This window comes from Mobula birostris, chromosome 21 (genome assembly GCF_030028105.1).
Source record: "Mobula birostris isolate sMobBir1 chromosome 21, sMobBir1.hap1, whole genome shotgun sequence".
In the NCBI taxonomy this organism is placed as follows: domain Eukaryota; kingdom Metazoa; phylum Chordata; class Chondrichthyes; order Myliobatiformes; family Myliobatidae; genus Mobula; species Mobula birostris.
The window spans coordinates 26,513,923-26,537,688 of record NC_092390.1 but is presented as its reverse complement, the minus strand read 5'-3'; the positions used below and the strand labels follow the sequence as shown (position 1 = coordinate 26,537,688).

At 40.5% G+C, this 23,766-nt stretch overlaps 1 protein-coding gene and 1 long non-coding RNA gene across 12 annotated transcripts in view; one reads left to right on the top strand and one right to left on the bottom strand.

Annotated features, from left to right (window-relative positions):
• rhobtb1 (Rho related BTB domain containing 1) overlaps nucleotides 1–21,030 on the bottom strand; it is an 82,482-nt gene extending 61,452 nt beyond the window's left edge. For 9 of the 11 annotated variants that reach the window (XM_072239200.1, XM_072239204.1, XM_072239199.1 and 6 more), the window contains exons 1-2: nucleotides 20,720–21,030; nucleotides 9,098–9,171 (exon numbers count right to left, since the gene is read on the bottom strand). The gene's annotated coding sequence lies outside the window, so the exon portion shown is untranslated. The remainder of the gene's footprint in view (nucleotides 1–9,097; nucleotides 9,172–20,719) is intronic. The other 2 variants (XM_072239205.1, XM_072239201.1) reach the window with 1 other exon arrangement.
• On the top strand, nucleotides 20,342–22,747 carry LOC140185686 (uncharacterized). The gene is made up of 2 exons (XR_011882692.1): nucleotides 20,342–20,596; nucleotides 21,682–22,747. It is a non-coding gene; the product is annotated as an uncharacterized lncRNA (long non-coding RNA).
• The last annotated feature ends 1,019 nt before the right edge of the window (nucleotides 22,748–23,766 follow it).

Below are 23,766 nucleotides of genomic sequence, written 5' to 3'. Positions count from 1 at the left end.
GGAAAATCAGCTTCATGATATCCCTGTAAAGAGAAATGCAACACAATCTGGCCCTAAGGTTACAAGGCCAACTCTTCTAAAGGATAAAATATGACCAGAGTGTCTGGATTACATTGGTAAGTACTCAATTAAGAAATCATTTAGTTTGCCCATTTTCACTCATCTGATTGGACCACCTCAGAAAGGTTGTTTACTCAGATTCAAATGGAAAATGTGATCAACACTCACGTCTTGATGTGTACAAATATCCACCAACAAAATAATACAAGCAACAGTTGTGCATGTGGTATAAATAAAATACATAGCATGAAACAGTGGTTTACCAGGATAGAAACTGAAGTTCAGTCCGTAATTTATCTGTGGTATAATATGGTAATAATTTTTTTGCACAATTTATTTCTCAGAAACATTAGTTCATATCAAATAACCGATACTAATTGTATGTCTAGTTTTAAGGTTTTGTTTAGTAAGCTATTGCTAGTCTCATTGCTGGAAAAAAATCAAAATACTTCCTATTAAAGTGCAATTGCAATGTCCTTTGTGGTAAGTAAGAGAAATCTATCGCTAACATTATTTGGGCAAGCTGCAATCAACAGCTTATATCTACAAGATTTTGAAGGCAAGTAGAGAAATGTTTAAAGACCTTTATTGTTAATTATTTCTTACTCATAGGAATGAATTCTACCAGGCTGCATTAAAGGCATATAACTATGGTGAATAAAAAGGATTTGGCCACAAAGTCTTCATAATCTGCAGGAACATAATTCTGAGATGATCAAGGATTGCCAGTGGTAAATTTGTGTAAGAAAGAATTTGGAACCGTTGATTGTCAGTGTTTAATAATGAAAACTACAGAAACAGGCAGCTGAATAATATCTTCAAGTATAAAGGAAGATTTTTATTAGCATAGCCATTCTTTACTTGAAATTAATCTAATTGGTACTCAAAATATGACTGTTGATCTAAACAATATTAAAAGTCAGACGTTCATAACCAATGTACTATTTGATATCAGCATGACTGGCGTCCTATTATTAATAAAAATAGTTTTTGCTGTTGTTCTGCTCCACACTTCTACCAGCCTTCACATGATTTGAAGTTTATATTACTTTGAGTTAAAATTTCTGCATCAGCAGAGGAAGTTTCTCCAAATTTCTACTTATTTTGAAAGATCAATCATATATCTCTTTAAATTTTCTATAGTATATTGTTTAATGTAATTTGATCAACTCTTATAAAATTGCAGCAAATTTATGTTGTACTTCGAAGTACATCATAAGCTAAGAAAATGCAGAACCTCGCCATTGACCGTTACAGACTTTTACAGATGTATCCTTACCCAATGAATCAGAACACAGCAACTGCTCCATCCAAAGCCATCATATCTTAAAGCAATGTACCCAGTATATGAACTAAATTTACCTAGGACTTATCATAGCTCTAAAGAAAATGATCTCCCCTTATGGCTGTTTTCCCATTAGCTGCCTTGATTATTTTTTGTACTTTGTATTTCAATGAGTCCCCCCCCCCAAACACATTTCTAAATCTTCAACATGGCAATTCCAAAAAAATCTAATCTCCAAACTCCTAAACCTAGGACTCTGCATCCCCATGTATAACTGGATCCTTGACTTTCTGAGAAACAGAATGCTATCAGTAAGGATGGGCAGTAACACCTCCATGATTATCCTCATCAATAGTGCATCTTAATAATTTACAATAAACCCAGTACTCTCCTTGTGTGGCTAAATTCTGATCTAACTCCATGTGCAAGTTTGCAGATGACACCACCAGTGGGGTGAACCTCAAATGACAAGATGGAGTACAAAAAGATGATAGAAAGCCCAGTGGCCTGCTGTCAAGGTAATATTTTCTCATTTTCTCTTCCCCCTCCCCCTTACTCAGCAAAATGAAGCAGGCTGGACATGCTTGTCGATATTAATGGTGTGAATGTGGATATGGTTGAGAGGTTCAATTTCCTATGTACAAGCATAACCAACAATTTGTCCTGCTGCAGCCATGTTGATGCTACAACCAAGAAGGCATACCGGCACCTCTACTTCCCCAATAATTGTTACAGTTATTTATTTTTTTCCAGATGCAACACAGAAAGCATCTTTACCCAGATGAATTAGTACAGAACAGGGCAACTGCTCTGCCTAAGACTGCAAGTAATTATAAAGATTTTGAATGTAACCCAGTCAATCTCACAGACTAGCCTCCCCTCCATTGATTATCAACTTTCTGCTACCTCAGGAAACTGGATAATACAATCAACAATCACTCTCATCCTGGTCATTCCCCCTTCGTCCCTCTCTCATCAGGCAAAAGATACAGAAGTTTGAAGCACGTTGTCACCAGACTCAAAGACAACTACTATATCACTGTTATCAGAATCCTGTTCTCCTAACCTACCTTATAATGGTCCGTGCAATTTATTGTTTACCTACCGTCTTCATTTTACTACCTCAATGTACTTATGCATGGCATGATCTGCCTCGATGACACACAAGCAAAAGCATTTTCCATTGTACCTAGTACTCATGACAATAATAAACCAACACCAATGGATCTCCTTTGACTGCCATATCTTTCCTCCAACTAATACTGATCTCCCTTTTGGTACAAAGTAGAATAACTTGTTATTTAGCTGCATGAAATCTTCCAGCTTTCTTCCCACTAAGTATCTCTAAGTTTACACTTCTACTTATTCTCACAATTACAAGGTAATTGTAAAATTTGAATATGTGGGTCACTAATAAATTCACAGAATCAAAGTTATGTATAATCATTCAGCCAATTGTTCATGTTGACTGCAAGAGAAATCCAGCCAAATCACACTTGGTTCTTGGCCTTCAGCCTGTAAGGTTACAGCACATCATGTTCATAAAATACTTTTCAACAATTTTTATCCTCATATCTGCTCCATTACTCAGTAAGGTGGCAGCATGCTCGACACAGCAGCCTCTCTGGGTCCAAGCAAAGGTGCAATTGTTTGTCCTTTGTCTTTTTTGGTGTGGCACATCTACCCTACCAGCGAGTTGCTGGATAGTAATGGAACTAGAATTGTTGCACACTGGACTGCCACCTGCTTTAGCCACCCAGGCGATGCTCAATCCAACACATGGTGGAAATAATCGGCTTTGTCATTTTTCTTGTAATTACAAGAAAGACCCTGTTGGACATTGGTAATGTAGAGAACTGCGAGTCCGATTCACTGATTCATTGGTGAGACCGACAGCAAGAGAGCTGTGTTGCCTCGGTTGTTGTGCAGACAAGGCATCTTGCCTTGAGGTCACCAATGAAGGAGACACTGGAGCTGGCTGTGTGCCACTGTATTCTGTACTGGGTTGGGGGCTGGCACCTCCCCTCAGGGCTGCCCTCTAATGTTTGGTCCTGGGAAGACAGGCATCAATCTGCAAGCCATGACACTCAGAGACTTGGGCTATATATAATTTTTTTTGAAACTGTATGTTTTTCTGCTATTATAATTATATGTGCTGTACATGACTGTTGGTACTATGTTTTGCACCATAGCACCAGAGGAACACCTTCGTTTCACTGAATTCCTGTGTATGGTTGAATGACAATTAAATTTGAACTTTTAACTCTGTGCCCTGTCTTACATCACACATTCCTCAATTTGCTTAATACCTAAAATTCTAACAATCTTGAATATCAAGACCCCTCATCAGGACTGGAGAGAAAAAAAAAGTCAAGAGTCAGAAGGTGGGATCCAACATGCATCTTCCCCTTGGAACCCACTTCCTTTCGAGTATGTCATAAGATTTTGTCCAAAGCCTTGTTATTTTGAATTTCCCAGGAACCTCTCCAAAAACATTAACTAGTTAGACATACAGTAATCTTCTATGTAGACAAAAATTGAGTACTGTGCACTGTACTGAACAACTTCTTTTGTTTCGTCCTTTGAATTTGTTTCATTGAACAGCTAATTATTTAGTTAAACCCTTTCCCCTATTTTCAACAATGGTACTATTTTTCCTATTATAATTCCTATTAATGGACATGACCATTTTGTTTACTGTCTGTTTTCTATACACTGACAAATCTTACATTCAAAATATTTTTGTATACAAAAGAATTGGAAAACAGGATTAGGCATGCAAGTGTTAGACAGGATCAGACAAGATCTTGTTGAAAGGTAGAACAGGTTTAACATCTTAAAGTCTACATCAATAGATATTGCTTTATTATTGGAGTTACATTATCAAAAAAAATCAATTAAGTTCATTAGACATAACCTTCCCTTTACAAATTCATGTTGGCACTCTCTCATCAGCTCAAATTTAGACGTTCACTTTATAGTTTCCAATAACCTAGTGTAACAAAAAAAAACATACATTCATACACATTTTCAGTGCATCTAGAACAGTACTTATAGCTACTTAAATACCATTCAAATGCAGTCACTTGTAATGCAGATAGACATATCAGTCAACTTGCACATACAAACCTCTCAAAAAGAACAGAGTAATACTGCCCAAGTAATCGGTATTGACAATGAAGACAAATGTTAAGTATGATGTCAGAAGGACTTTTCTGTTTCTTTATTTGCAGCCAAAAATTTAACATACCATGCAAATGAAAGCATCTGAATTCAGTAATCTCTGAGAAGAGAAACCCAAAGTGTAATCACTAAGCCAAGACAAATGCTACCATTTAGATTCGAAAAGATTTTCTATCAGTTGTGTCAAGCATGCTGTAAGTTAGAGTAATAAGTCAGAGCAATTCATAACCCCCTCCTTTTCCACCGTAACAAAGAACTGGCAAATTCCTATCCCTGTGAAGAAACAATTTCAATTCCTGATTTCCTACCAACCCACTCCCAAGCTGCTGGTTGGGCATGGATCAAGGGGGCAAACTTGTTTTGAAAGAATATAATACATTTTCATGATTACCACGTTTAATTTACACTATTATCATGTTTACTACTTTCTTCTACTCAAATTCCACAAGAATTCCAAAGCCCAAATCATGGTAGGCGTCTCATCTATTTTTAAAATATCCAGTTTAAGTGTGGACAGAAATATTACTTATAGTTCCAAAAAAAAATGCAGCTGGCAATGATGGTGTTACTAGGAGTCAGCAGTTCGGAGGGCAAACAAACCCCACATTCTGGCATCCTGTCAGCTGTAATCTCTGCACTCTGCTGGTTCAACCATGGAGGACAATCGGGGGGGGGGGGGGGAGGGGTGAGTGTGCATTATGTTATTTTCCACATCTAGATACCTCCCCCCAAGTATCTGCTGGAAATTACTAGTAAAAGGGCAGGATTCTGTTTGGCTGCCATGCCTCTAATTGTGGATCACTAGCTTGGTAACTCACTAACCTGGTAACTCAGAAATTCAATAGGGTTTGTAGTTCTCACAAAAAAATTGTAAACCTAAGTAAGATATTAACTTCAATAGAACAAGAAAAAAAATGGAAAACAAAAATCAAATAAATTATATAAATTATTTCCAGCAGTCGTTCTGAAAGGAAACTCCATCATATAACACTGTGTTCTTTTAGGTGTCACACAATTAAAAATTGATTTAACCTCAATTCCACCTCATCCCCTACCCAAAGGATGAAAAACAATTGACCATTTTTCAAACAACAGGAATTCTGCAGATGCTGGAAATTCAAGCAACACACATAAAAGTTGCTGGTGAACGCAGCAGGCCAGGTAGCATCTCTAGCAAGAGGTGCAGTCGATGTTTCAGGCCAAGACCCTTCATCAGGACTAACTGAAGGAAGAGTGAGTAAGGGCTTTGAAAGTTGGAGGGGGAGGGGGAGATCCAAAATGATAGGAGAAGACAGGAGGGGGAGGGATGGAGCCAAGAGCTGGACAGGTGATAGGCAAAAGGGATACGAGAGGATCATGGGACAGGAGGTCCGGGAAGAAAGATGGGGGGGGGGAACCAGAGGATGGGCACGGGGGAACATTCAGAGGGACAGAGGGAGAAAAAGGAGAGTGAGAGAAAGAATGTGTGTATAAAAATAAGTAACAGATGGGGTACGAGGGGGAGGTGGGGCATCAGCGGAAGTTAGAGAAGTCGATGTTCATGCCATCAGGTTGGAGGCTACCCAGACGGAATATAAGGTGTTGTTCCTTCAACCTGAGTGTGGCTTCATCTTTACAGTAGAGGAGGCCGTGGATAGACGTGTCAGAATGGGAATGGGATGTGGAATTAAAATGTGTAGCCACTGGGAGATCCTGCTTTCTCTGGCGGACAGAGCGTAGATGTTCAGTAAAGCGGTCTCCCAGTCTGCGTCGGGTCTCGCCAATATATAAAAGGCCACATCGGGAGCACCGGACGCAGTATATCACCCCAGTCGACTCACAGGTGAAGTGTTGCCTCACCTGGAAGGACTGTTTGGGGCCCTGAATGGTGGTAAGGGAGGAAGTGTAAGGGCATGTGTCGCACTTGTTCCGCTTACACAGATAAGTGCCAGGAGAAAGATCAATGGGGAGGGATGGGGGGGACGAATGGACAAGGAAGTTGCGTAGGGAGCGATCCCTGCAGAATGCAGAGGTGGGGGGGGAGGGAAAGATGTGCTTAGTGGTGGGATCCCGTTGGAGGTGGCGGAAGTTACGGAGAATAATATGTTGGACCCGGAGGCTGGTGGGGTGGTAGGTGAGGACCAGGGGAACCCTATTCCTAGTGGGGTGGCGGGAGGATGGAGTGAGAGCAGATGTACGTGAAATGGGGGAGATGCGTTTAAGAGCAGAGTTGATAATGGAGGAAGGGAAGCCCCTTTCTTTAAAAAAAGGAAGCCATCTCCCTCGTCCTAGAATGAAAAGCCTCATCCTGAGAGCAGATGCGGCAGAGGCGGAGGAATTGCGAGAAGAGGATGGCGTTTTTGCAAGACATTTTTTCAGACATTTTGTGTCTTGTCCATAAATTTGGACAGGCATTTCTAGTGGCAAATTGCCACTTCAGTGAACCCTAGCGAAGCTATCCTCTCTGGTGTAATTCCTTAATGAAGTATTATAGAGGAACCTGACCATAAGGTTTTGTGACTGAGCATCACTGGTCATTCCAAGCAAAATATAGTTTTTTCAATGCATATTTAGGTTAAATCCCATATCACTCTGTATTTATCTGATTCTTCACACTGTGCACCAATGACAGCCCCTGCTCCCCCTTGCCTATGGCTTTAATCCTAATCTCTATCCTGCCTAGATGACATGCATTTTATACTTCAAATTAACTCATCTCATAACTACTAATGCTCCAGCTCAATTTGAACCCATCCCATCCATGTTTATTTTCCTAAATCCTAAACCTCTTCCATAGATCCCAGACTCCAGGCACAGGTAGATTCCTCTCCCAACCACCAATCCCGTTTCCAGCATTTTCCCCACCCTCCTCATGTCACAAGCCAAGTCTCATTTCCCCACCAAACAATAAAGTGCATGTCTTAGCCTCCTTTTTCTCAGCGCTGACTCAACTACTGACCACATAGAAGCCTGATCCTCCTTTCCCCATTAACCACAGCACAGAACCAATTCATCTTTCCCACTAGCCTCCACTCACAACATTGGTCCTAATTAGGCCTACACTGGTCTTGCAACCTTCACTCCAAAGCACTAAGTTGACTCCCAGGTGGTACATATTGCTACCAAAATATTACAACTGAAATTTGCAGCATACTGCAAAATCCTTTAGGTGCACTGCAATTTCAAAGACTACACGTTTTCTCCAAATCTATAAGGATAAGGCTTTAGTTAATATCATTACGAATACCAAGCATATAAAAATAATTCTGCAAGATCCCAGAATTCATGATTTGCAAGTTAATTGAAAGTAGGTTCATTTTGTGTTTTACTGGGAATTGTCACTTTGTATATTAATTCTCAGGATTCGGGTGACATACATTTCCTTCCTAATTTCCTGTTTCAAGGTTAAAGCAAAATTTTTTTTTTGTTCTGTGGATAAATTCATGCAGAAAGATTTGGTCAATTTTTGAAACAGACAAGACTTGATTCACTTTGTAATTTTAACCACTTCAAAGCAAAAATTAGTCATGGTATCTCATGAAAAGTTATACAAGTTGAGTACCCTATCCAAAATGTTTGGGACCAGAAATGTTTCGGACTTTGGAATATATAATGAGATAGATTGGGATTGCCATCATTTTGGACTCTAAACTTATGTGCCACTGGTAGCAGTCTTTGTCTTACACTTGTTCATCACACATATGTACTAATGTAGCCGTTCAGCCCATTAGATTTTCAACAGCAACAATCTCAGCAAATTCAATGAATTTCTCTGCTACTTTATGATTAGCCTATGTTTTATCACCACCAATCTTTAAAAAAGTTAATGCAGTGCCTTATCTTAAATTTCTGCAACCAACTGCTGAATATTCATTACCTTCAATTTTCAGTTCGTCGTGATAGATCTTTACTTCTTTCATGATCAACATGCCATTAAGCAGCATATGTTCACTCCAATACTGATAAATCCACTCTCTCAATACACGATTCAGATCTTCATGTTTCGCTTGTTGCTGCGTTTTTATTGTTCATTAACTTTTGTTCAGTACATATGTGAGGTCATATCTCAGAACTGTTTGTGGAGCACAGAGACCTGCCCGGCGACTTGTAGTATTTCCCATTTTAAACATCATGCCAGTGCTCAAAAAATTTTTGAATTTCGGAGGCTTTCGGATTTTGGAATTTCAGATAAGGGGTATTTCAACCTGTACTAACCTTTGTTAAAATATTAAAAAGCTATCTTTGAAAGTAACATGCTTACTAGTTCTATAAATGTTCCTCTTTATATAATAGGATATTAGTGTAAATAATGCTGTCATCTTAACAAAACATTTTATCAACTTTCCCACTCTAAAGTGTCTAACACAATGTTATTATTTCAATAAGATAATATATTTAATAGATAATATTTAATGTAGATAATATAATTTCCCAGAATACTGCCACATCAATCTTATATTATGCATCATGTGAAATTGAACATTAGGATTAATAGTGCACAGTATAGCCATTTGGAAGGCTGAGACAAGAACTTGAACAATTTAAATATGTTTGATCATATAAAATTGACCTCTATGCAAATATACTTACAAAGCCGCTTCTGGAATATTTAATCTGATGAAAGGTATCTCCATCTGGTTTATACAGCGCAATATCAGCATAACCTGCATTGTTAATAATTGACAGGTCATCTTTGAAAACTACTGTGGCTTAATATGATCATGTTACATGAAGTATAAACTATGGTCACAGATATTGTTACAAAATTACAGTACATAGAAATATCCAAGATTATAAACTGCACAATTCAGACCAAGTTCAGTGATCAGAATTCCAAAATTTATTTTAAAATATCTTTCACTCAAAAACACCTTCAATTTTCAATTTCAGACTTCATTAATAGTGCTAGAAATAGAGGAAGTTTACATACTTCAGATAAATCAGTTCAATCTGCTAAAATACCTGTGAAAGGAATCTCAAGTGCATTATCACATACTAATTTCTAATTTCTAGGCTATAGTTTTCTAAGAATAGACATGACTTGTTATGTGAGGAAGTATTTTAGGGTATATTCTCACTACAAGTTTAATGGTTTCATGCAGATGCTGAACTTGTGCAACACAAATCTGGTGTTAATGCCCAAGTTGAAAATGAAACAAAATAAAGCAAACAGGAGGTCTCAAACTGAGTTCATCCTGTCAAGAGTTGGCCCAAATCCAAATTCAGGTTGCAGGATACAACAGACATCCTGCATGAGGAATTTAAAATTATTTTAGACAGCTTTTTTTTTATTTGCTGTAAATGCATTCCAGGTGATAAATAGAAATATATATATTTATCTTCAGACAAGCTATCCAGTGAAATAACTAGCATAATCATTGTCACAATCAACCGTGAAATGTAATCAGGAGCCATATAGTTACTACATAAACACCATGGCAGTCACTACTACAGAGGGCAGAATTTAATGCATGGAACACCAGACTCATTAGAAATATACTTCAAGTCCTGCTTGAAAGCACAGGGCAAGGAAGACTTTATGGGATGACTAGACAACCCAGTGACCCGTTGGGGCACCCTTTGAGAGAAAGGTAGTGCAGTCTTGACCATAATGTCCCCCTTCTCTTTCCACGCGGCATAATTAGGCTGTCCATATTTTTTTTTACCCTAATGTTTGATAGAAGATACGAAGCAGTAACACCAAAGGATGCTGGTTTTTCTTGATGATGTGGTTGGCACTCTCCAAAATGGACGTGATAGCCCTGCCCTTTTGCTGCGGTTGGTGTCGCTGCTGTGAGCATCCTGAGAGTTGTGGCAAAGCTCTCTCTGGTCCACTCTGCAGTGTTGTCTGTCCATTTCTTCCTCTGTCTCCCCTTTTTCCTTTTCTCTGCACCATTCCCTGAAGAATAGTCTTTTGAGAGTCTGCTTGATCTTGTTATGTGACTATACCATCTCAGTTTCCTCTTCTTTACTGTGGACAGATCTTCATAGTGTCTCATATACTGGATGATGGTTCTTCTTCGTCATTTGAGACATGATCTGTATAGGAGATCCTGGGGAGCCTTCTGAAGCATCTCATTTCTACCACCTGGATCTTATTTGGACTTCTGTTATCAAAGTCCATAATTCACATGCATATGAGAAGATACAGAGCACCAGTGCATGCGGGAGTTTCAACTTGCATCTGAGAGTGACGTTATTGTGTCTCCAGATTAGTTTTAGTTTAGCCAGCGTTGCTGTTGCTTGGGCTGTCCTTTCAAGGACTTCAGGCTTTGATCCTTCTTGGTTGATGATAGCGCCAAGATACTTGAACTGTTTGACAGTCTCTAGTCCTTATCCACTGACTGATTTTTGGCGTGATTAGCTCCTCACTGTTGCTCATCAGCTTCTCTTGCTGACCTCCATGCCGTATCTGGTAGATGTATCATCCAGACGGTTCACAAGGCAGGCTAATTCATCCGGACTTCCTGCCAGCCCATCAATGTCATCGGTGAACCTGAGTTTTGTTATAATCTGTCCTCCAATGCTGACTGTGCCAATATGGTCTTCCAGGGCATCTGTCATTATTTGCTCCAGGAAAATGTTGAACATCATAAGTGAAAGAAGCCAGCCTCGTTGGACTCCAGATGATGTGTGGCACCACTCTCCAACCGTGCCTTGAACAAATATCACACTGCTAGCTTTGGTGTAAAGCTGCTCGATGGTTTGGATCAGCTTCTGGCCCACGTTGCATCCCTTTACTGTGGCCCACAGTGCATCATGCCTTCTTGAAGTCTATGAACCACAGGTTTAGTAAGTTATTATTTATTGAGATACAGCACAGAATAGGCCCTTCCAGCCCTTCAAGCTACACCAACCAGCAACCCTTGATACTAACCCTAGCCTGATCTTGGGACAATTTACAATCATCAATAACCTACTGACCAATATGTATTTGGACTGTGGGAGGAAACCCATGCAGTCATGGACAGAATGTACAAACTCCATATAGACAACAGTGGGGAAACAAATCCAGGTCACTGGTACTGTAATGCATTGCATTGTGCTAAAGGCATCAGTTAGTCTTGCAAGACCATGGATCTGCGCCTGGAAAGTCTTCACTTTCCAGGGCACAGGCCTGGGCAAGGTTATATGGAAGACCAGTAGTTGCCCATGCTGCAAGTCTCCCCTCTCCACGACACCAATGTTGTCCAAGGGAAGGGCATTAGGACCCATACAGCTTGGCGTCACAGAGCAATGTGCCTTGCTCAAGGACACAACACATCGCCTCGGCTGGGGCTCGAACTCACGACTTTCAGGTCGCTAGTCCAATGACTTAACCACTTGGCCACGTGCCCACACATATTGTGCTAACCACTATGCTACTATGCCACCCCAGACATTTAATTCTGGCCAACTTAGAGGAAAGACAAAGACTTAAAGAGGATGCAGAGATTTATGAGGATATCACCAGGAATGGAAAATTATAACAGAAATTGAATTAACTAAGCTCATTCTCTTTGTTTCAGAGCATACAAAATACTTTATTGAGGTGCATAAAGTCATGAGGGGTTTAGAGAGTTAATGTAAAAGATCTATTTTCCTTTGCAAAGTGGTTATAAAATCAGTTTAAAGTAATTAATAGAATGACCAACACAAAAATAAGGAAAAACATTTTCCTCACAGGGAGTGGTAGAATTAGACATCATCACATTCAAAACAATACTGAGATGTACACCTCAAGAGCTGCAACCTGCAATGATCTTGAGATGAGGCTGGGTTGTTCTTTCCTAACTGACATGGGCACGATGTACTGTATGCTTCCTTAGGTTGTAATTTCCTGATTCTATGATTTCTCTATAAAGTATTTGATGCAATATACAAGAAGAGATAACCAATGGACAAAGGCATTATCTACTCTCTTCTATAATGACAAGCCTCCAGAGCAAATCATTAGCACAACAGTAAACAAATAATATCATCAGGTATGTTTGGAGAAAAACAAAATGAACATTTTTCATCTTTTAATGTCAGGAGATGCTGAACAAGTTTCAGTCCAACTCGTAAAACTGAAACCATTTGCTCAGATCCCCCTTTCTAACACATGCTGATCAATACAAACCTCCTCTGCTAGAGGTCTGACATACTGCGTTTCACTGGTTTTTCAAACAGTCTGTTACGTAATTTCAGTGGTTTCATCTAAATAACCCATTTCCTGCTCTCTTGTGCTTCCTCCTAATTGAAAAAAATTATTATGCTCTAGGTGACAAGGTAAACATTCCTCCTTTCTCAGTTAATGCTCTCTTCCTTGGCAATATCAAAGTCTTTGCAACTACCAACTCACTTTCAACCTCTCATTCCCCTTGTTACATTTCAAACTTATTCCCAATTCTTCTACAGGTCTATGTTTGAACTGCTCTAATCAGGCTTTCATACTGCCATACAAAATATCACAAAACATCCTTCATGACTCTGATTGATGTAGTTTCCTTCTTGCACTAAAGCATTGCTTACCATCCTATCTTCCTGTATTTCTACTCTGCTGTGCAACTCAGCAAGACTGTCCCGGCTTTACGTGCACAACTACATCAGCAATACTTTTATTTTCATCCCCATACCATAATCTCCAAAGTACCCCAATAACCCTTGAAATTTATTTTTAGTTTTCTTACTGCCCTATCGCTCTTTCATTCATTATGTATCTAAATGACTTCAATCTACATATAGATTGGGTGAACCAAATTGGTAAGGGTGCTGAGGAAGAGGATTTCTTGGAATGTTTGCGGGATGGTTTTCTGAACCAACATGTCGAGGAACCAACTAGAGAGCAGGCCATTCTAGACTGGGTATTGAGTAATGAGGAAGGGTTAGTTAGCAATCTTGTCATGCGAGGCCCCTTGGGTAACAGTGACCATAATACAGTAGAATTCTTCATTAAGATGGAGAGTGACATAGTTAATTCAGAAACAAAGATTCTGAAATTAAAGAAGGGTAACTTTGAAGGTATGAGATGTGAATTAGCTAAGATAGACTGGCAAATGATACTTAAAGGGTTGACGGTGGATATGCAATGGCAAGCATTTAAAGATCACATGGATGAACTATAACAATTGTTCACCCCAAGTTTGGCAAAAGAATAAACCAGGGAAGGTAGTGCATCCGTAGCTGACAAGGGAAATTAGGGATAGTATCAATTCCAAAGAAGAAACATACAAAAAGTGGCACACCTGAGGACTGGGGGAAATTCAGAGTCCAGCAGAGGAGGACAAAGGGCTTAATTAGGAAAGGGAAAAAAGATTATGAGAGAAAGCTGGCAGGGAACATAAAAACTGACTGTAAAAGCTTTTATAGATATGTGAAAAGAAAAAGATTGGTTAAGACAAATGTAGGTCCCTTACAGTCAGAAACAGGCGAATTGATCATGGGGAACAAGGACATGGCAGACCAATTGAATAACTACTTTGGTTCTGTTTTCACTAAGGAGGACATAAATAATCTTCCGGAAATAGTAGGGGACAGAGGGTCTAGTGAGATGGAGGAACTGAGGGAAATACATGTTAGTAGGGAAGGGGTGTTAGGTAAATTGAAGGGATTAAAGGCAGATAAATCCCCAGGACCAGATAGTCTGCATCCCAGAGTGCTTAAGGAAGTAGCCCAAGAAATAGTGGATGCATTAGTGATTTTTCAAAACTCTTTAGATTCTGGATTAGTTCCTGAAGATTGGAGGGTGGCTAATGTAACCCCGCCTTTTAAAAAAGGAGTGAGAGAGAACCCGGGGAACTATAGACCGATTAGCCTGACATCGGTGGTGGGGAAAATGCTAGAGTCAGTTATCAAAGATGTGATAACAGCGCATTTGGAAAGCGGTGAAATCATCGGACAAAGTCAGCATGGATTTCTGAAAGGAAAATCATGCCTGACGAATCTCATAGAATTTTTTGAGGATGTAACTAGTAGAGTAGATAGGGGAGAACCAGTGGATGTGGTATATTTGGATTTTCAAAAGGCTTTTGACAATGTCCCACACAGGAGATTAGTATGCAAACTTAAAGCACACGGTATTGGGGGTATGGTATTGATGGGGATAGAGAATTGGTTGGCAGACAGGAAGCAAAGAGTGGGAATAAACGGGACCTTTTCAGAATGGCAGGCAGTGACTAGTGGGGTACCGCAAGGCTCAGTGCTGGGACCCCAGTTGTTTACAATATCTATTAATGACTTAGACGAGGGAATTAAATGCAGCATCTCCAAGTTTGCGGATGACACGAAGCTGGGCGGCAGTGTTAGCTGTGAGGAGGATGCTAAGAGGATGCAGGGTGACTTGGATAGGTTAGGTGAGTGGGGAAATTCATGGCAGATGCAATTTAATGTGGATAAATGTGAGGTTATCCACTTTGGTGGCAAGAACAGGAAAACAGATTATCTGAATGGTGGCCGATTAGGAAAAGGGGAGTTGCAACGAGACCTGGGTGTCATTGTACACCAGTCATTGAAAGTGGGAATGCAGGTACAGCAGGCGGTGAAAAAGGCGAACGGTATGCTGGCATTCATAGCAAGAGGATTCAAGTACAGAAGCAGAGAGGTTCTACTGCAGTTGTATAAGGCCTTGGTGAGACCACACCTGGAGTATTGTGTGCAGTTCTGGCCCCCTAATCTGAGGAAAGACATTCTTGCCATAGAGGGATTACAAAGAAGGTTCACCAGATTGATTCCAGGGATGGCAGGACTTTCATATGATGAAAGACTGGATCGACTAGACTTATACTCTCTGGAATTTAGAAGATTGAGGGGGGATCTTATTGAAATGTATAAAATTCTAAAGGGATTGGACAGGCTAGATGCAGGAAGATTGTTCCCGATGTTGGGGAAGTCGAGAACGAGGGGTCACAGTTTAAGGATAAAGGGGAAGCCTTTTAGGACCGAGATGAGGAAAAACTTCTTCACACAGAGAGTGGTGAATTTGTGGAATTCTCTGCCACAGGAAACAATTGAGGCCAGTTCATTGGCTGTATTTAAGAGGGAGTTAGATATGGCCCTTGTGGCTAAAGGGATGGGGGGTATGGAGAAAAGGCAGGTACAGAGTTCTGAGTTGGATGATCAGCCATGATCATACTGAATGGTGGTGCAGGCTCTAAAGGCCAAATGGCCTACTCCTGCACCTATTTTCTATGTTTCTATGACACTCAGCTTTACATCTCCATTACTCAAACTGTGTTGTCAAACAACTTCAAGGACATCCAAGCCTTGTAAGTTGCAATTTTCTGTGAATAAAACACTGGCACCAATGTCTTAACCTCCAAAAGAAACTCTGTACTCTCATTTCAGACTCTTCCACTGCTTGTACAGAAATAAACTGTTTGCAAACTACAGTATTGATAGACTCTAACCCAGAATCTACAGCTGTACTTCAATCTGTTCAATTCTCTTGTTACAGGAACCCAAGTTACTTAGCCCCTCAATACTATTCCACTACTTAATTAGGTCTGTAAATCTATAACTCAGTTTCATCTACCAACCCTTTTGCACTCAGTGAAAAGATTTGGGCAGCAATTAGAAAAACAGTTATAGTAATCTTTGAGTCCAATTCTTAAAGTCTCACACAGTACATATAAAATTATGCAGTACGCCCTGATGGAATGCTACAGCATTTTTATACTACTGCTTTACTTCCACAATCAGATAACTTTCAGCTAGCAATGAATGTATTTGACATAAAAAAAATTCAAGTTATATAGATTTTTCTTGGTTCTGATTTCTATTACCTGGTTACAGATGCAAGATTAAAATTACCTTAAAAAGTACTTTTTTTGACAAAGCTGTATCATCACCTCAAAATGGCAAAATAACTCTCAAAGGAGAGCATCTCTAAATGGTCTGCATAAAATTGAACTTTAACTGTAATATTGTGAACATTACAAGATACCACATGAGTATGCTACATGGGCACATTTATCTGTCTTTCCATAACCCAGACACCAATAGGAATCAAGCCCTAAATATCCAAGTCTATGGTCTTGTACTGTGACTATCCCAGCAGCAGTAGCCCTGCATTAAATATCAGCATGCCTGTGTTATGTTTAAATGTACCAGTTTTACTTAATACTAACTACGTATAGATTTGGACATCAAAATGAAGCCTCAGTTAGGCCAAGTGCCCTCTGAATTTTGCAACCAATTAATTTCTAATATCGTGCACCATGCAAAGCTATAGACATAGTACTTGCCAGCATTCATGGCCATTTCCTATTAGTTAGCTTATTGCTCAAGAAGGTGGAAAGGACTATATCCCCTGTGCAACATCACTTGCAAAAAGTACAAGAGTCATTTTTATCACACTGGATGGAATAAAACCATTATAGTACAGTTAAATATCATACTTAATATTCATATCAATATTTTTTAAACAATCATGCAAGAGTTTGAGATCATCGTTACTGAGTCCTGGGGTCAATACCGAAGATCGAATCACAAAAGTCTATCAGAAGTCGAGGCCCAATCACTGGAGCCCACTGAGGAAGTTGAAGGCCTGTTGTCTGCGAGTCTGAGTTTGTAGGAAGTTAGTAGCAAAAGACGGCCTGTCCTGGGGTTGGAGGACTGTCTGGCTGTTGGAGGGGCTTGTTTTGCTGTTGTTGTTACTGCCTGTGTTGTTCTATGGAATACTGTGGGCATGCTATGGTGGTGCGAGAACATGTAGCGACACTTGCGGGCTGCCCCAATACATCCTTAGGTTATATTGATTGTTAATACAAATGATGCATTTTACTGTATGTTTCAATGTAGACGTGATAAATAAATGAATTAAACTGAATCCGAGCTGAAGGTAAATAGGAATGGATGGCATTGGTGGTGGTTTTACATTGCAAATATGGAATGAAACTTGAAATAAGTAGATGCATGACAACCCTTGAAAGGCGCACTTTTCTTGCTCAACAGCTAATCCTCTGTTATTTTAATTTCTTGTTTTACCTCAGCTTTACCATCCAGTTCACTACCATGTAGAATTAGTCTTAGACAGGATAGTGTTATGCAGAAAGCATCAGATTCCATTCACAGGAAACATTGAATAGGTTATATTGTAAAATGGAGTATCTCGCTCAAGAGAATGTGAATGCCAACTTTAAAATTTCTTCAGTGTGTTCAAAGGTCAATCCATTCTGGTAATATATACAGCTTACTTTGCCTTGATTTCACTTGTCTCTACAGGTGATATAAAACTGTTCTTAAGCCACTGCAGCAGCAAGTACTAAAAAGCCATTCTTCCCTCCAGCCTCACCCCCAAACGAGAATAACAGATGAAGAAAGGCTTTGAGAGAATTTACTGCAGACATTTCTAGTGATAAAATGAAATCCTTTGCTGCTCACGCAGGGCAACAATAACATGCAGATAACTGACGATCACCAGACCTGAGTAAGATATGTAGGAATGTATTTATCCTACTGTTGATGATAATGAGTTGGAGGCAATGCTGAACATTCTGTGGACAGCAAACTGACTAATGCTACAGATACCAATAGTGCTAGAAGACAAAAGCATTGACATCCACAGAATTTTTAATTGTGACTAGCAGGTTAATTTGATGTTTTTTCTTGCCCATGGGTGCAGAGAGACCTGTAATAGTTGCTGTCTGCTTCTGCATTGTGGCTGTGCTGTACCCCTAGGATCTATCTTTTCTCACTACCCATTACTCATTTACAAGCTGCCATATGGTCCTACCCAGAAAGTGCTAGCTTATGCATCAATGTAGATAAAACGCAAATCTAAGACACTAATAGTTTTTTCTGTTGAAGTCTACTAAGGAAAAATACTGTTCCCTAGTCCTCGACTTCCCCAGTCAAAGCGGCCAAACTAAACCGCTTATGACCCAATATAGTTTTAAAATTCAAGGTAATCTTCATGAACAATGCCTAGTTACAATTCCACAATCAGCTGAATGCATCTTCCTCAATTTATCTGTTGCAGAAACACCCACGAATATATATTTTTTCTAAACTCCAATACCCTCCCTATATTTAAGGCATCTGTTCTTCACCTGTTGTGGCCTTAATTTCTGTAATTCTTTCTCCAAACAATACTACAGGAAAACACCTTTTTAGCAAATGTTTGATCATCTGTCCTAATATTCTCATATGAACTCTTAAGCAAATTTATTCATATCATTTTTTGACAATAAAAACTGCTCTAATTCTCATCCAGCTCTATTCACCCACCACCTGTATTTGATGGTTTTCAATGGTTCCTAGTCAAGGAACAGCTCCATTTAAAATTTCTCATTGCAATCTTCAAATCCTTCCCATCTCCTCCAGCCTATAAGCTACCTGCCCAGTCTTAGTGAACATTCAAAATTATAATGGTCTTTTCACCTGATATGATAGAGGTCACGTGGATAGCCAGAGGCTTTTTCCCCCAGTGCTGAAATGGCTAACATGAGAGGGCATTGTTTTAGGGTGCTAGGAAGTAGGTACGGGGAGGGGGGGGGTTGTCAGAGCTAAGTTTTTCACACAGAGAGTGGTGGATGTGTAGACTGCACTGCCAGCAATGGTGGTAGATGCGAATATAATAGGATCTTTTAAGAGACTCTTAAGAGAGGTACAAGAAGCTTAGAAAAATAGAGGGCTGTGCGGTAGGGAAATTCTAGGCATATTCTAGAGTAGGTTACATGGTTGGCACAACATTGTGGGCCGAAGGGCCTGTAATGTGCTGTGGATTTCTATGTTCTATATGTCTCCAAATTCTGGTATTCTTTCTTGAATAAATAATAAATTATTTCAGTAAACTTTAGTCATCTGTCTTAATTACCACACCCCAAAACTCGGGTAATTTTGTTCTCCATCATTTAACAAAGGAAAAAAATGTTTTTTTAATAAAGTAATATGTTCCAAAAGGTGGAGTCCTGCTAAATACCACAACTGCACCCAGTAAACCTAACTGAATAAACAAGCTGGCAGAAAACAAATGGGAAATGCATGGTACACAGCGGTTACAAATGTATTACTAACCCACCTATGGTGCAGGTGTCACACGTAAAAACAACAATCTCTTGTTGTTTGGCTTCCCAGTTTTCCATTAACTCCTAATAGTAATCTATATCAGACCTATACCAGCAAAAAAAAATCTGCATTTCAAGTTTGGATATGTTTAAACGTGTATTTTTTGTACTGATATAACTGGATTAAAAAATGCACAATCGCCTTCAAATTACGGTGTGAACAAAAACTGCCGGAGGAACTCAGCAGGTTGGGGAACATCTGTGGAAATTATGCCTTTAAACTGTGCCAGAGGACAATGGGCGTAGACACAACACTCTTCTGCAATTCCTTTCTCAACTTTAGTGGTGCATTAACCCCTCGGAACAAACGGAATAATGCTCCAACTAAAATAGCAACAGAAATTTCAAATGCCCTAAATATTCACGCCCATCATCACCTAAATTCCAAAAATACAGTTAGATTCGAGTGCAGATACCCAGTCAATTCCAGTATCAATAGAAGGAAACGCTACGAAATTCAAATTGCATGTCCCGACATTAAAGATAAATTTGTTTTAAGTATATGCATTTGAATCTGATTTGCAGTTTTTGGAATTTAGTGGATGGTGGGTGTGAATACATGCAGATAATTATGAACAGTAAGTTGTTGCCGATTCGAGAAACTTTACTACTTCAATAAATGTAATTAAGGCTCATTTAAAGACTAGCGTTCCAAGTAAAAAACTTTTTTTTAAAAGTATGCGGTGCGAATCCATGGGACAATTCCAGAGTTCGTCAACAACCCGGGAGTGAAAAGATGGGGACTTTTAAAAAAGTACTACCTTGACCCAAGTGAAACCTCCTTGGTTTTTTTTTGTTACAGGTCACGTCGGTCAATTTAAATTTGGCCGGTCGCACGCTTCCTCCGGGAATAAGCATCCCGATCCGGGAAGCGACGCTCCCGGACAACCCACATCCGATGTACGGGATGGGAAGCCAGCCGCTGGCCCGGGCAGGGGTGTTACCACAGTAACGGACAACAGAGCGAGCGCAACTCCGGCCGCGGGGAAGGAGCCCACCCCTCGCACCTCACGAGTGTAGAGACAAGTTTTCTAGGAGCGGTGGGGGAACTGGCTCTTGGAAGGTTAGCACAAACTTTACTCAACCTTCCAGCCTGCGACCGTTTTATCACCCCCCCCTCCAAATCTCCGAGTAGCCGAAACCTCCGCCGGCGGGTATCCCGCTTCGCCTCCCAGCCGCTCCCTACCTTACTCCCGCTTCCTCGCCGTCTCCTTTCTCTCTTTCTCTGCAGCGCGCTCTCTTTGTCCCCAGTTCGGACAATAACGGCGGGTGGGGTGGGTTTTTTTATCGGTGTGCTCCTCTCATTCCGCCGATGGACTCGGTCTCCTTGGCTCGCTCTGTCTGTCTCCCGCCCACCCACTCCTCAGCCTCGTCAAGTGAGGAGCAGCCGACGGACGGGCAGCATTGACGAGCTGCTGTGTCTCGGGGGCAGGGGGAGGGGCGCGCCGCGCCGCGCGCGTGTGGAGAGCCAGCGCTGAGCCGTCCTCCCCCCCGCCCGCCCCGCGCGACTGTGTGCGCGCCGGGAGCCAGCGAACCGCGCGGTTCTTGCTGACGTCGGCGCCGACCATCCTCCCGTGTATAATCCACTATGCAGAGCCATTCATGAAAAGTGTGCACTGCTGCTGGTCTGTTGTTGCAGCATGATGACATTCCCCTCCTTTCGGCTTTTCAGTACTACCTCAAAAAAAATCTCCATAATAAATTGCACAGTACTGTTAATCTGTAGGGTGTTGGACTTGATTTGGCAAAACCTTCAAATCAGTACCTATTAACCAATAGTAATGCAATGAACTGTAATAACAAACTAAAGTAATGATTAAATTTGTGTTTTTTAAAATATCTTACCATGACTTATATTAGACATGGCGAGATATTACTCTGTTGTAACTGCTGTACGTGGAACTCGCAAAAGTGGAGCTTCTTTGAACTGACGATTTCCCAAACAATACAGAATTAATACTTGGGAAGGCCGTTGCCTACACTTTTTTCGTCCGGTTTGACAGATTGTAGTAAACGACTGAAGTGACTTTACGTATGCAGAAATTATGTGGGGTTTCAGCATAATCTTTGCTATTTCACTCTCTGTTGATCATTTCTGACAGTCTGCCCTCTTTAAAATAAGTATTAATCTATTTCTACCAATTTCAGGAAGAAGCAAGTCGAGGTATTTCTTGACAGATCGTCATTCGCGAGAGCAATTAGGCAGAATGCGGAGCGCAGAAAACAAATGTCAGTTGTATCTGCCAAATGTCTACAACTACATTCCAACTGCAAATGCCCCTTCTCCGCAGTCGAGCGGTTGCACCAATGCCTCTACACTTTAAAATCCCAATTTCCGAGCCTCATTCTTATCACCAATGTTAGTAAATGCGAGTTTCATTATGAAGGTAAACTTCTGTATGCAGCCATAGGCTGGATCCACTGAAGCACGTCTGTCACCCACGGGCATTAAGAGATTAGTACTTCTTCAGCTAAATCTGATTCTGTACAACTAACCTGTAAAACGAGTGCTGGACTGGTTTCTTGAACTATGGTTTACCCATTTTAATGCTGATGTACTGCCTTTTAATGGATTTTTTGTCATATATGAATTAATTTAGCAAAAGATTGTGCTTTGAATGTGTGTGACAGGTTTTTCCTATATATTTGTAACATACACCCAGAGGCCACTTTATTAGGTATCTCCTGTACCTAATAAAGTGGCCACTGAGTGTATGTTTGTGATCTCCTGCTGTTGTAGCCCACCCATCTCAAAGTTCCATGAACTGTGCATTCAGAGATGATATTCTGCTCACACCCTTCAAGCCAATCTTCTCTGACCTCTCACATTAACAAGACATAATCGTCCAGAACTTGCCCTTCCTCTGGGTTTCCCCCCCCCTTTCTCCCCCGGCCACCTGTCCCATGATCCTCTCATATCCCTTTTGCCAATCAACTGTCCAGCTCTTGGCTCCATCCCTCCCCCTTCTGTCTTCTCCTGTCATTTCGGATCTCCCCCTCCCCCTCCCACTTTCAAATCTCTTACTATCTCTTCTTTCAAGTAGTCCTGATGAAGGGTCTCGGCCCGAAATGTCGACTGTACCTTTTCCTATAGATGCTGCCTGGCCTGCTGCGTTCACCAGCATTTTTTGTGTTTTTTGTGTGTGTTGCTTGAATTTCCAGCATTTGCAGATTTCCTCCTGCTTGTGATAATAAACCTGATTCTGATTCTGAACTCTAGAGATTGTGGTATGTGAAAATCCCAGGAGGTTAGCAGCTTCTGAGACACCAAACCACCGCACCCCCCCCCCCCCCCCCCCGGGCACCAGTGATCAGTCCATGGTCAAAGTCACTTAGATCACATTTCATCCCCATTCTGATGTTTGGTCTGAACGATAACTGAACCTCTTGACCATGTCTGCAAGTTTTATGCTTTGAGTTGCTGCCACATAATTGGCTGATTAGGTATTTGCGTTAGCAAGCAGCTAGCCTAACAATGTGTCCACATAGTGTATGTTATATAGGGAACACCCAAACTCCACACCCAAACAGGTTTAACAGACCAGAATAAGAAGTAAGTCTTAATGTAATTATCAATTGGCATTGTCACGAAAACAAGTCAATAATCACAAATCCATTTTGTCGAACTCTGGTGATTTTCAGAATTTGCGTCACTATCTCATCACTATTCTTCAGATTATGTATGCATTTCATCAGTAAAATGCTGTAATACTTGAGGAGGGACTATTCAAAACCTTGAATTCAGCCACAGCTCCACTGCCATATTCAAGTTTGCTGATGACACCACTCTCATAAGCTAAATTAAAGCTAAATTAGCATTTAAGAAGGAGATTGAAAATCTGGCTGAGTGGAATAATAACAACAACCTCTAACTCAATGTCAGCAAGACCATGGAGCTGATTATAGACTTTGGAGAAGGAAACCAGAGGTCCATGAGCCAGTCCTCATCGGAGGATCAGAGGAGGAGAGGGTTGGCAACCTTAAATTCCAAGGTGTTAATATTTCAGAGGACCTGTCCTGGGCCCAGCATGTAAGTGCAATTATGAAGAAAGCATTGCAGCACCTCTACTTCTTTAGGAGTTTGTGATGATTTGGCATAGCCTCTAAGTCTTTGACAAACTTCTATAAATGTGTAGTGAAGAGTATATTGACTGGCTGCATCACAGCCTGGTATGGAAATACCAATGCCCTTGAATGGAAAATTCTGCAAAAGGTAGTGGATATGGCCCAGTC